Genomic DNA, 12,996 nt, shown 5'->3' with positions numbered 1-12,996 from the left:
ACTGTAAACTGCGAATAAGTGAGGCAAACAGCCCTGCCTACAGCTGAAAGGTGCTTTAGGTGCTAGACCAGCACCAAAAATACCAAGTCACTGAGAAGGATAAATAAAAAACAGCAACAAACCAGATTGCTACTAATCCCTACACAGAATTATCACACTAGTAGCCTCCTTACCACAACAAAATGTGTCAACGTATGGCAGACTCTCCCCAAATACAGAAGCAGTGATTACAAACTATAAGTGGAAACTGGGAGGCACAATGCACATATGAAACCTAGAGAGGAGTGATTGTGCAGCCAATTTTCCAAGAGAGATTGAGGTATAAAGTGCCTCTCAGCCTCATCTGAAATGTGAGGGAGTGCATGAAAGATATTTTCTCAGGATTGCAGGAATCACAAAAGACTTGGCATCAAAAAGTGATGAAGAAAGACTATGCCTGGGCCTGGAAGAAAGCAGAGATGGCTTTGCACTATGTAGCAACCTGCCACTGCATCAGGAATAGACACTGCTTACAAATGGCCACAAGGGCTCAAACCTCACATAGAGTGGATCTGCTTCTCCATTGCTCTGCATCTTGTGTTATCTACCCCAGTGGAGAGTGGAGTACAAACTGGGTGTAAAACACAACCAAAGCAGACTGGGTGCATTTTTACATGCACATTGCACTAGTGTAAATGCCTACACTTGGTGAATGCAAGGCAATGGCAATTCAGGACCATTGGGTAGCCCTGGCATGATAGCTCAGACATATCTCTGAGATACCTTAGTGGTCCCACTCTATTACAAGTTTTTATCTCAGTAAGCAAATAAAGTCTTGTTGAGCTTTAATTTGCCTAGGCAGTCTGAGACTGAGCATGAGTGTGTGTTTAATGAATGTGTTAGTGTCTATGTGCACACATACATACACATGTGTATATGTCTGAGAAGGAGCAATACTAATTAAAGGGTCCCTAGTGAGTGGAATCTCTCCCTACCGGTATTTCCAGCTGGAGCACTTTGCTGGAATACAGTGTGGACACAGCTTATACCAGCTAAGCTGCACATTGGCCAGCATGGCTCATTCCAGCCCTACTCCCCGGCGAAGTAAAATAAGCTATCCCAGCAGAAGTGCAGCTATGTTAGTCACAAATCACACCCCTGACTGACATAGCTATGCTGACAAAAGTTTGTAGCGTAGACTTGGCCCAAGTCAGAAAGAGTTAAGAGCCGATGGCTTGCTTTTTAGAACACCTGATCCATCTTCAGAGGAAAGCCCTCAGCTAGAAAGGATTGTCTTACACCACCCTGCAGCAGGATCTTCTGATACCTGAAAGAGCTCAAACAGTAAGGCTGTGTTCTCAGGCTGGGCTGCCATGTGGAAAATGCTCTCCTCTTAATGCAACAAGGGACCCTGCTTGTTCCTATGGCGGAGGAGGAACTATACAAAGTGGGAGGGGCAAGGAATTAACCAAAAAGGATTTGCACATTAAAAAACTAAAGAAATAAATAACGGTATGAAATAAATAACTGTTTACGTCCTAGGAGAAGCCAGATGTCTGTGTGTCTCACCTGCCCAAATGGTTGGGTGGTTGCACAGTTTGAGTTGAGAATAGAATTCTTGGCAAGGGTGGAAGAATTAAGGGAGGAGGGCACTGCGCAGGGAATGTTAGCATAACTACTTACATTAATGGATTGCTTTTTAATAAGGGTGATATGGTGGCTTTTAAACCACAGGCTCCATTGGGGCAGGAAGGGGGAGGATGCAGTGATGCTGCACAGCGGCAGAAGTCCTTGGAGACATTCTAACAAAGGGCAACAGAATTCTTCTGGGGAGTACATGCCAAAGTGGGAGGTGCTCTCTTACTGTCCTCTTGCCCTAGGGCCCGCTTTTAATGGCCCCTTGTCCTAGGCAGCACCCTCTTTTAATGCACAGATCCTTCACCTCCTTAAACCTGAGTGAAATTATAGATGGATGAACTAGGTCAAAATAGTAAGAAACACTCGCCCCAAAACCTGAAACTTTTGCTTTTGAATTCAGCCTTGACCCTAAACTTCACTGCAGTTTAAATAGTTTAGTTAATTTTTTTATACTGCTGTTATTTTTCCTGGGAAACTGGCTGGCTCGGTTGGCAAATACTGGTGAAGGGTTATGGTACCTCTGACTGTTAATTCCTTTCCTGGGGGTAAACCCAAGGCCTGTGGTCTCCAGTGCTGTCAATCTGGTATCTTTCACCAGGATTTCAACTCACTTTTTCAAAAATGTTTAAGCGGATGATTTACAGAAAACCCTCAGGAAAATAATTACTTTTTTGTACAAAGCGTTTCATCAAGGAGTGATCCTGCTCCCCCACTTTGATAAAAGAGCCTTCGGTGCTGGGGGAGGATAAGACAAGTCAGCTCAGCTTGCCTCAACTTAATGAGCTCCTTTAGGCCTTATCATTCACCAGGGGCTTTCCCCCATTGTGAAATTTACAGCCTCACCAAAAAGGGCTGGCTTTTTTTTTTTTAATCAGACTCTGTTTGATCAGCGCTTTCTCTCCACAATCCCCCACATCACGCTGGACCTAGTACCACTGGTGCATGTCGGCGTGCCCTAGCAACAGAGAGATTAAGGGAACTACCAGCTCCGGACAATGTGCTGGCTGGGACCTACTAATTAGCTGCAGAGAAAGAAATGGGTGAGAACACTTTAGCTGCGACAGAGAAAGCACCAGGGATAGGTGATGTAGTTTTGCTGAAAGAAAAATCCCCTCCCCCAAAACCCGGGCTTACGACTCAGGCCAAGCCAGTTTTTTAAAGTCTTTGTGTACAAGTGAAGTTAGTGCTGGTGAGAAAGGCTGGAGACTGATATACAGGAAGAATGTAGACTGGGGCAGTGAAAGCTTCCGCCTGCCCCATTCTGCCATATGCCTCAACTCTGCCCTACAGGCAGCAGCTCTAGGATGGAAAGAGGAGTTCAGGCTCCATGGCTCATTCAGTCTTAGGCCTCTCTGCTGAGATGGGCAGGCTCCACCTTGAAATCTCTCTGGGGTCAATTACAGCTCAGTGTAGTGACCACTAGTGGAATGAAATCTGCAAGCTCCATTCACACCAGATAGGTGTCAGAGCCTGCCCACTTTCAGTCAGCCTTGACCTCAACATCTACATCTTTTGTGAAATTTTGAAGACATTCTGCTAGTTCCCCCCCCCACCGACCCTTGGTTCATTTTCTTGCTGCCGCTGCACTTATTGGTTCTGTCTGTAAGTGGAAGTGAGAGTGCTTAAAGAGAAGTTTTTCGTGTGATATTTCTGGCCCGACCAGGAAGTACCAGAAATGTTGAGAAACAGCATGTTCTTGAGATTTCCAGCCCAGTTTTGCAAACTCAAGAGGTTTAGATAACGTGGGTATGTTTTTAGAAGCATCCCACTTTCTAGTGCTTATCCAAACTGAACAGCCACCCTAAGGATGAGCACCAGCAGCAGTAAGTGTCCAAACTTCCCTAAGCGCTAGAGCATGGTGTTACCACAAGCCCTGAGAAAGGGCCATGCATGGGTGTGCTGCCCCAGGAGTGCATCTGGGACAGTACTAGATAAGAGTCACAGTTTGGTCCCTGATGCCCTTTTTCTTCAGAAATAATCTGCACGAGCCCTTTACTGTGCAGGCTGGAATACTGGGAGGAGGGGGACAGAGTCAACTCGAGGCATAGGAAAGGAATAGTGTCCTATGGAGACTGCTCTCTCACTCACACAAACACACACTCTCTCTCACACGCACTGTGACACTGCAGGAGAATAAGGGAGTTCCTTATAAACCCGTACTCCCCTGTGTGGGTGCATCCTGCCAGCCACAATTTGGCCCTAAATGTTGAGTGTGTCCAGGCTGGCTGCACAGGAAAGGTTATAGAGGGACCAATTTGTAGGTGGAGTGGGGAGTTCAGATTGGGGATTTGATCTATGTCCATCTCTAAGCCAGTCCTTTTCCACTTCACTATAAAGCAGCAGGGGCAGATCAAGGCTGGAACCAGTGGACTGAAGGGGTACGACATGGCAGTGAAACCAAGTTTCTACATACCACCACAACTGGATGTGGTGGGAGAAGGGGAGAAAAAAAGTCTGGTGGAACAGTAGTTTGGAAGGAAGAGATTTTTGGGACCCAGGTGCAGAAAAATCAAGGGCTGGGAAGAAACATCTCTTTGTGCTGGAGGAAAATACTTTTTGGCTGGTGTCACATTTATGCCCCCAGAAAGCACATGGGTTTCAAGCGCATGCCTAAACTTAACTAGTTCCCTACCAGCTCGAGTTCTGCTGTTACCCCCCAAATCAGGTGGGTAAACGGTGATTTCCAGCCTGGCCCAGCTAAACATTTTTCATGCTTGTTTCTTGGGCCCCCTCTGTGTTTGGTGTCACTGCTTTCTGCAGTCATGCCTGTCAGTGACCCAAGAGAGCTGATGGTGTTCCCAAATTGGGGGGCGGAATGGGCAGAGGGCAGGTTTTGTGCCCATCTGGGTACCTCATGTAGTCACCAGGAGTGGATGCACTACTGAGGCCAGTCTTGCCTCATAACATCAGTGTTGTCAGCTGTCAAAGGAATGGCAATAGAAAAGACACGTCTCTCTTTCTTTCTGGAGCCACTTGGCCCGGGAGCCCATCATAGTAGGTCTGGCTCTCCACGTGTTTCACTTTATATAGTTATTTACGTCTGTGCAAAGAGATTGCAAAATGCTGCCCAATCAGAACAGTAGCATTTTACATGCATTTCAGGGGGATTTGGAACCAGGGATTTGGCTCAGGCCCATAGTTGTTTGGGGCATTAAATGTTGAAAACATTAAATAAAGAAGTGAGTTGAATGCAACTAGCATATCTGGGACAGGTGTCTCGTTGAGCTAAATTGCTCCTGAATTGGCAATAACTTTCTGTATGTGCATGTGATCACAATCTAATGCTGGCACAGGAGCAAAACACAAGAGCAGACATTTAAAAGTCAGCTAGATTAAGGTGAAGACTAAGCACTTCAATGTGCTTTACAAATACTATCTAAGGGCTTGTCTACATGAACATTCAGTTTGCAGCAAGAGGGTGGGGGTGCAAATGTACCCCATACTAATCTACCACACACTACATGTTTGTGTGGACTCTGCTGCTGCACACTAAAAGTTCCCTAGTGGACTTTGATCTGCTCCCACTTCAAAGCAGGTAGCTAAAGTGAACTATGGAACTTTTAGATGTTATACATGTTAAACTTGTAAATATTTGTAGACAATCCCCAAATATTCCTCTCAACAAGCCTGGGTAGGTAGGTAAGTTTTATGATCTCCCTTACACAGATGAAATACTGGGGCAGACAGATCAAGTGTCTTGCTTAAAGACCAGAGGACATCAGTGTCAGAGAACAGGGCTAGAACACAGTACAGCCCGATTTCTAGTTCTCTGTCTAAATGGGACTGCACCTCTTCTAGGAACTATAATGTAGGGAACAATATGTCACTGACATGGGAGGAAGCGTTAGAGTCATAGAATTTAAGGCCAGGAGGGACCATCAAGATCATCTAGTCTGACCTGCATGTCGCAGGCCACAGAACCTCACTCACATAATAGGCCCAGAACCGCTGGCTAGGTTACTCAAGTCCTCATGTTACAGAGAATCCACCATTTACTCTAGTTCAGATAAGCAAGTGACCCATGCCCCACATTGCTGAGAAACACACACACACACACACACACACACACACACACACACACACACACACACACACACACACACACACACACACACACACACACACACACACACACACACACCCTCTGCCAATCTGTCTTGAGGGGAAATTCCTTCCTAAGCCCAAATATGGTGATTAGTTAGATTCTGAACATGTGGGCAAAGCCCACCAGCCAGACACCTGGGAAAGAATTCTGTGTAGTAACGCAGAGCCATCCCCACCTAGTGTCCCATCTCATGCCACTGGAGATATTTACTAGTAGCTGTTGTGGATGGGCCATATGCAACTATAGACAATTTCATCATGCCATCCCCTCCATAAACTCATCATGCTCAGTCTTGAAACAAGTTAGGTTTTTTGCCCCCACTGCTCCCCTTGGAAGGCTGTTCCAGAACTTCACTCCTCTGACAGTTAGAAACCTTTGTCTAATTGCAAGCCTAAACTTATTGATGGCCAGTTTATATCCATTTGTTCTTGTACCAACACTGGCCCTTAAATAACTCCTCTCTCTCCCTGGTATTTATCGCTCTGATGTATTTAAACAGAGCAAACATATCTCCTCTGAGCCTTTGTTCGGTTAGGTTAAACAATCCAAGCTCCTTAAGCCTCTTCTCCTAAGGTAGGGTCTCCATTCCTCTGATCACCCTAGTAGCCATTCTCTGCACCTGTTCCCATTTGAATTCATCTTTCTTAAATATGGGAGATCAGAATTGCACATAATAATCCAGATGAGGTCTCACCAGCTCCTTGTATAATGGTAATAACACTTCCCTATCTCTTCTGGCAATACCTCGCCTGATGCCTCCTAGGATTGCATTAGCCTTTTTCATGGCCACATCACATTGGTGGCTCATACTCATCCTGTGATTGATCAATACCCCCAGGTCTGTCACCTCCTCTGTCACTTCCAACTGATACATCCCCAGCTTATAGCAAAAATGATTGCTGTTAATCCCTATGGCAATGTGCAAGGTCAGGCACTTATTAAATTTCATCCCATTTCTATTACTTACTTCAGTTTTCAAGGTTGTCCAAATTTTCTTGTATGATATTTGGGTCCTCCTCCGTATTGGCAATACCGCCCATCTTTGTGTCATCTGCAAATTTTAGAGTACCAAGGTCATTAATGAAAATCTTAAATAACTTGAGGAACTCCACTAGTAACCTCTCTCCAGCCTGACAGTTCACCTTTCAGGCTTAGATGACGAATTAGTTCTTTTCCATCAGTAATGTCTATGACACTCTGTTAACCATCCATTCCCCCAAACATGCTGTAATTATCAACATTTTAAATTACTTCTCAAACAAAATGCCACTAAAAAAGGAAACAAGAATGTCTTGACCCTCACCCTGAAAGTGCGATTTTACTTTTAATATATAGTATTGAAAAATGGCACCATCTCACTCAAAACGTCTGCTCCTGGTGCATATTTACACTCAGACCTGTTGACATTAGTGACAAAAGGCAGATTTTACAGTTTTTTACTCCCATTAGCCTTGCAGAGCCAAATCAGCAGAGTGAGCTGCAGAGACTATTCTTTCTTGAACATCATCATTGAAGTCGTTTACTAAATTCCTATCAGCTACACTTGTGCAACCTCACTGTAGACAGTATACAGAATTTTGTAGGAGATTTCATAAAACCTCTAGAATTGGTATGATTCTCCAATCCTATCACTTCCAAGAGTAATTTCTATAGAATCCTGTTAACTGTCTGTAGCAGTCCATTGATTTCATATCTCTGACTTTTTATGAGACTTTGCCATAAGTGTTTTAACAGATCCACTTTTCCAAGCAGAACTGCACTTGCTAATGTGCTCTGTCTGTGGAGGGAGAGACCATTCCAGAGTTACAGGCTCCCAATGGAAAAGGCTTTGCTTTCTGTCCCCAAATGCTGGGCAGGGACAGGAAGCAATAGTCCCCTAGAAAATTAGTCAAGGCTAGGAAGAAAACAACTTTAAAATATTTTGCGGTAACTGTTACAGCATGGCCTTTCTTACTGTAGCTTGGAGGAATAGCAATTCTGGCAGCTTCCTAGCCCCGGGGATCATTACTCCACAAATATGCCATTATGTTTATATGTGAATTGGGCAACCTAAGACAATGTTAAGGGTTAAAAATCATTTCCATTGATCCCAGATCAAGATAAACCTCCACCCCTGTCAGAGGTGATTGTGATGTTTACACAAGAGCTTATGTAAATACGGCAGCCAGTCCCTCCAGCACTTCAGAAAATGGGAGAGCTTCTCTGTTCGCTCTCTTCTGTGTTCAGCTTTTATATGGAAATGCATCTGCAGCAGCAGCAGTGTTCATTAGTCAATGCTTTCTCTTTTCCCATCCTTCCCTTTTCTGCTATTTACTCCCTGCCCTGCATGTAAATATCTTCTCATCTTGCAGCTTCCAGCCTTGAAGCTGGAGGGACATCAAATCCAGAAGCTCCCTGGACTAGGTGAGGCTGAGCACAGCTGTGAGTGAAGCACCCATCCCACCCTGGAGGCTGCTGAAATTCTTCTTAAGGGAGCCCTCTAGTTTGGTTCCCCCGAGCCAGGAAGGCTCTCATGATCCCAGGCAAAACTACAGCATATGTAACACTTGGTTAAACACCATTTAGCTCCTACGTGGCATTAGCCAAATTCATCCCCAGTCACTGGCTATACGTGAATTAAGCAGGAGTCACTACCATCCATTCATATGAAATATATGTATATATTTTACTCTCAAACATGGCTGAAACTTTCTAAAAAAAAGAATATGGGCTTAAGACCTAATGTGGAAAAATTCAGCCCAGAAGAATTTTATTTAAGAAAGTTAACTGAATAAGGGGCATTATGCTGGACATTGCGCTCCAGTTATAGTGGTTGCTACTGCTACAATATCTGGACACAAGTGAATCACTTTACCGCTAGTCAACAAGAGAAATGAATGACCTCTGTGATGGAACACAGCAGCTGCAACTGCAAAACAGCAACACTATCAAACAGGTGAGGACAGGAAGTGAATAATTTTCTATCAGACTGAAATTTTAGAGGGAATTTAGAGGGGCATCATATAATTAATTACGTGTGTTGGAATTTGGACAAAACAACAGGGGGAATGCCACTACTCTTGTGAAAATCTTAAATGATCACAAGGGCTCAGGGTCTAGGTTTTATATTCCATTCAGAAGATGTAATATGTAATATTACTGTTACAAAATTTAAGCCACTTCCTCCGTGAAGATCAAGCTGACTCCTGCTTCCATCTTCTCCTATTTCCTCACAGCCCACAGGCAAAATGGAATTATTTGAATTCAAAAAGTAAAACGTTCCTTTGCAGCACTAAACAGACAGATACAGTTTGTGGTTACTGCCATGTATATACACAGCGGTCCATTTCTAGCTAGCGGCCTTGGAACTGATTGGGTGTATACTTGCCCCTGCCTGCTCTGCTCATCAGCACACAGCTAACATTACATCATCTGGAATACTGGAAGTCTGCTGCCTGGTTCTTCACATGGGGGATGTGAGTCTTCAGCCAAGCTTCATGGGCATTCCTTTTCTTTCTTCTTCATCTCATGTTACTTTTCTCTTTCATTATTTGCTTCCAAGATGTGACTAACTGAGATGGATGAGGCATGGATCACACTGGAGCTGCTCTGTGAAGGCAACCTGTCCACAGGGAAATGTGGATTATTTATAAGCAGTTCTCATAATTTCAGAGATCCAAAAGCAATGAGTTAGAGACCAGAAGTGGAGGGACTATACAGAACTATTGTGCACTCAACAACGGAATACATCCAGCTTTCTATATCAAAATCACTGCTGGAGTATCCACTGGTATGACATTGCACAGTGCTAAGTACACTCACAGTACTACACTGCAGTGTCAGCACTGGGTGTGAGAGCAAGTCCCTGCATTAAACTCAGACCCATTAACTTCCAGCCCAAAGTGCTATTGACTTCCTTCTGGTTGAACCACCACAGTGCATCATGGGAGATGGAGTCCACTCAGGAGGCTGGCCCACAGAATAGAATGGGGATAATAATGCATCTGAACTGCAACTCCCATGAGGCAGCAGCTCAAGCAGACACAGATTAATGTTGAATCAACCTAAAATGAAACATATAGATTCTGTTCAGCAAACTGAAATATTTCTGTCTGAGTCTGTGCAACCAGAAATAAAATATTTCATGTTGATTTTCCCCACAAAAATAAAAAACTTCAGCAAGATCAAAATTGTCCTGTGGAACATTCCTAGTCTGCAGAAACTGGGAATCTTTCTTTGAAAATTTTTTTGATGGAAAATGCAATCAGCTCTAGTCTCTTGCTATGTACTGGGAAAAAAGGGTCCAGCTCACTGCCCAGCGCTGTGTTGACTCCGCAGGGCTTATAGGAGTAAACAGTTGTAAGACCTTGTTTTTGTCAGTAAGCTCAGCAGCTGTGCCTGAATACACACCTGCTTCGCCTTTCACTGACACTAGTTTTACGCCAGTGTAACTCCACTGACTTCATTGGGGCTACTTCTAATTTACACCATTGTGAGAGGCGACTCAGACCGATCCGCGACTCAGGCAGATCCGCTGAGCAGAATGATGGCTTTTCCCCCCACATTTTAGAGTAAAATTGCACATTGAAGACTGAGCTGCTTTTGATTAAATGTTTGCTCCTTTTCTATCACAAAGTGGTTTTTTTTTTGGAAGTTCTTAATATCTCTGCATACCAAGCCAAAATATTGCATCATGGTTTGTTGGTGTTGCTTGCCTAGTGTAGTAAGATATCACAACAATAAATAATTGAGTTGTAATGACTGATGCAGTTAGATGGCAAGAATGACAGTTTTCTGACCTGGATTTAGAGCTGCCATCTGTGCAGGTCTGAAATGCAAAAGAATCTGTGCTGGGTAGGTAGGTGCCAGAGAACCATAACCTGGAGAGGGCTGAGTTACTGTAGGACATTAGATTCTCAGTGTGAGCCAAGCATTTGGGCTCTCCACCTGTTCCATGATGCCTATGACAATAATGACCGCAGGTCTCGCTTTGTTTCTTAACAGAGTCTATGCGCTTGTCTAATTAGTTCACAGCAGGCTGGGGTGTAAATCTACCCCTCACTAAGTGTCTGTGTGGACCCTGCTTCCATGCACTAAAAGTTCCCTAGTGCTCTTTGATCTACTCCCATTTCAAAGGGAGTAGATGAAAGCACATTACAGAACTTTTAGTGTGCAGCAGCAGGGTCCACACAGACACTGGTACCTGGCAGGCTACCATCCCAGCCTGCCATAAACTAGTGTTCGTGTGGACAGGCTCTGTGTCTTTAGAGCAGGGATGGCCTAAAGGTTTCTGCTACCCTGGGCAAAAAAATACTCTGTAGTTCACAGGCATATGAGTGACATCAATACATTCTTATCTTAACATGCTTGAGAATCTGGTCTTGTTCCCCAATGCCCCTTTATTTCTTTATTCCTTGTTTTCTCTTTCATCTTCAAATTTCATTCTTCTCTTTTCTCTCCACTTTATTTTCACTCCTTTATCCTCCTTCCTTTCTGTTTTCTCTCCCTTCCTTCTTCTATTGCCTCTTCTCTTCCTCTTACTCCATTCTCTTCCCTCCCAGTCCATTGTGATCTGTTTTCCTTCCAGTACCCCTTCCAGTATCTTTCTGTAACCCATTTCATTCTCTGGGCCCCGTCAGGGCCATCCTTAGGATTTATGGGGCCCCATGCAGTATTATTAAACTGGTGCTCCTATGCCCAACTTGCTCTTAGCAACACAAACATAAGCTTACAGTATTGGAAAACTTGCCACATGCTCTTTATTAAAAACAGTTTAATTGTGCCACCTTCACCCCTAACCTCTGCACAGTGCCACCTTTACCCCTAACCCCTGCACTTCCCTCCCGCCTATGCCTCCAACCCCAGCGCTGCACTGCCAGCATGCCCCACCACACCGTCCCCCTGCCCGGTACCCCCTCACCCCCTTATGCCCAGCAACCCTCATGCCCAGTGGCCCCTTACCCAGAGATTTCCACCACAGATCCCTGTGCCCAGCGATCTCCCACCCACAGACCCTCCAGACTGCCTAGCACCGCTCTCAGAGCCCCCCCGCAACTGCCCAGCACCCCATATTCCTCACAGAATTCAACACCAAAAAATTAAATTCTGTGTGCAATATTTTAAAATTCTGCAAATTTTGTCAATAAATAAATGTGGAGGCTCCACCATGGCAGTGGCAAGCATAGGCCACTGGCTGCATGGAGGTGGGAGATCACCCTGCAGGCTTCTCCCTCCTCTCCCCTCCTAGGATAGGGACTTGGCAGTGAGATACCTCTGTGTGCCTGTCAAAAGGCCACAGGGAAGTGTTTTACATGATGGCTGGGATGTCAGCCATGACTCAAAATCCATTTGAATGACAAAAAAGAAATAGCTGATACCAATGGCTGAGTCCAGCCCCCATCCAGGCCCTTTCCTGCCACCGCTCTGGGCCATCAACTCCCAAATGGCCATTCATTCTCCCTAAAACAGAGCATTTCCCTCTAATCCTGACAAGTAAAGAGGTGCTTGGGATGTGCAGTTTAATAAGAAAAGGAATTATATTCAGGCGCCAGTCTTTTTTTCCTGCCCTGATTTCCTCAGCTGGTTGCCACACACGGCTCAGTGGGATTCTACTGGGTATAACTCAGGGCTAGTCTACACTGGCAATGCTAAAGTGCTGCCGCGGCAGTGCTTTAATATGGCTTGTGTAGTCACAGCAGAGCATTGGGAGAGATAGCTCTCCCAGCGCTCTAAAAGACCACCTCCACGAGGGGCATAGTTCCCAGCGCTGGTGCACTGTCTACACAGGTGCTTTACAGCACTGAAACTTGCTGCGCTCAGGGGGGTGTTTTTTCACCCCCTTGAGCCAGAAAGTTGCAGCACCGTAAATACCCAGTGTAGACAAGCCCTCAGCACGCAGTTTCAACAATGCTTCAACAGTGGGGCTGGAGCTATAACCAGCCAAGTTTCATTTGAACAGTGGGTCTTGTTTTGCATTATTTAAGGCAGTTGTTAAAGGTCTTTCCAACAGGTGAGGAAGAAGGTTCTGCATTCCTGAAGGGACCTTTAAAATCCCACTCAGCTCTGCACTGTTTAGAACTCTCCCTCGTTCAAAATGCTACCAGCTTGAGACACAGCCCTGGAGATACTTGGATCCACAAGAAAAAAAAAATCATGTCCCTTTTCCCTAAATAAAAGTTTTTAGCTACTCCAGCCTTGTCAAGTGCAAGTCCATCTTCCTCCCCAGCTAAGAGGTTGCTCCCTCCCTTGCATTCTGCAGCCCTGATTGCTGTTCTTCTGTCCGGGAACATCCCTCT

The 12,996-nt window shown here is 44.9% G+C and overlaps 1 protein-coding gene across 1 annotated transcript in view; it reads left to right on the top strand.

The window, feature by feature from the left end:
- Positions 1-12,996, top strand: part of RAD51B (RAD51 paralog B) — a 723,435-nt gene that overhangs the window by 672,151 nt on the left and 38,288 nt on the right. The gene's annotated exons all lie outside the window — the stretch shown is intronic.

This window comes from Mauremys reevesii, linkage group 4 (assembly GCF_016161935.1).
Source record: "Mauremys reevesii isolate NIE-2019 linkage group 4, ASM1616193v1, whole genome shotgun sequence".
Taxonomy (NCBI): domain Eukaryota; kingdom Metazoa; phylum Chordata; order Testudines; family Geoemydidae; genus Mauremys; species Mauremys reevesii.
The sequence above is the reverse complement of the archived record's forward strand: the minus strand, read 5'-3'. Positions and strand labels throughout refer to the sequence as shown.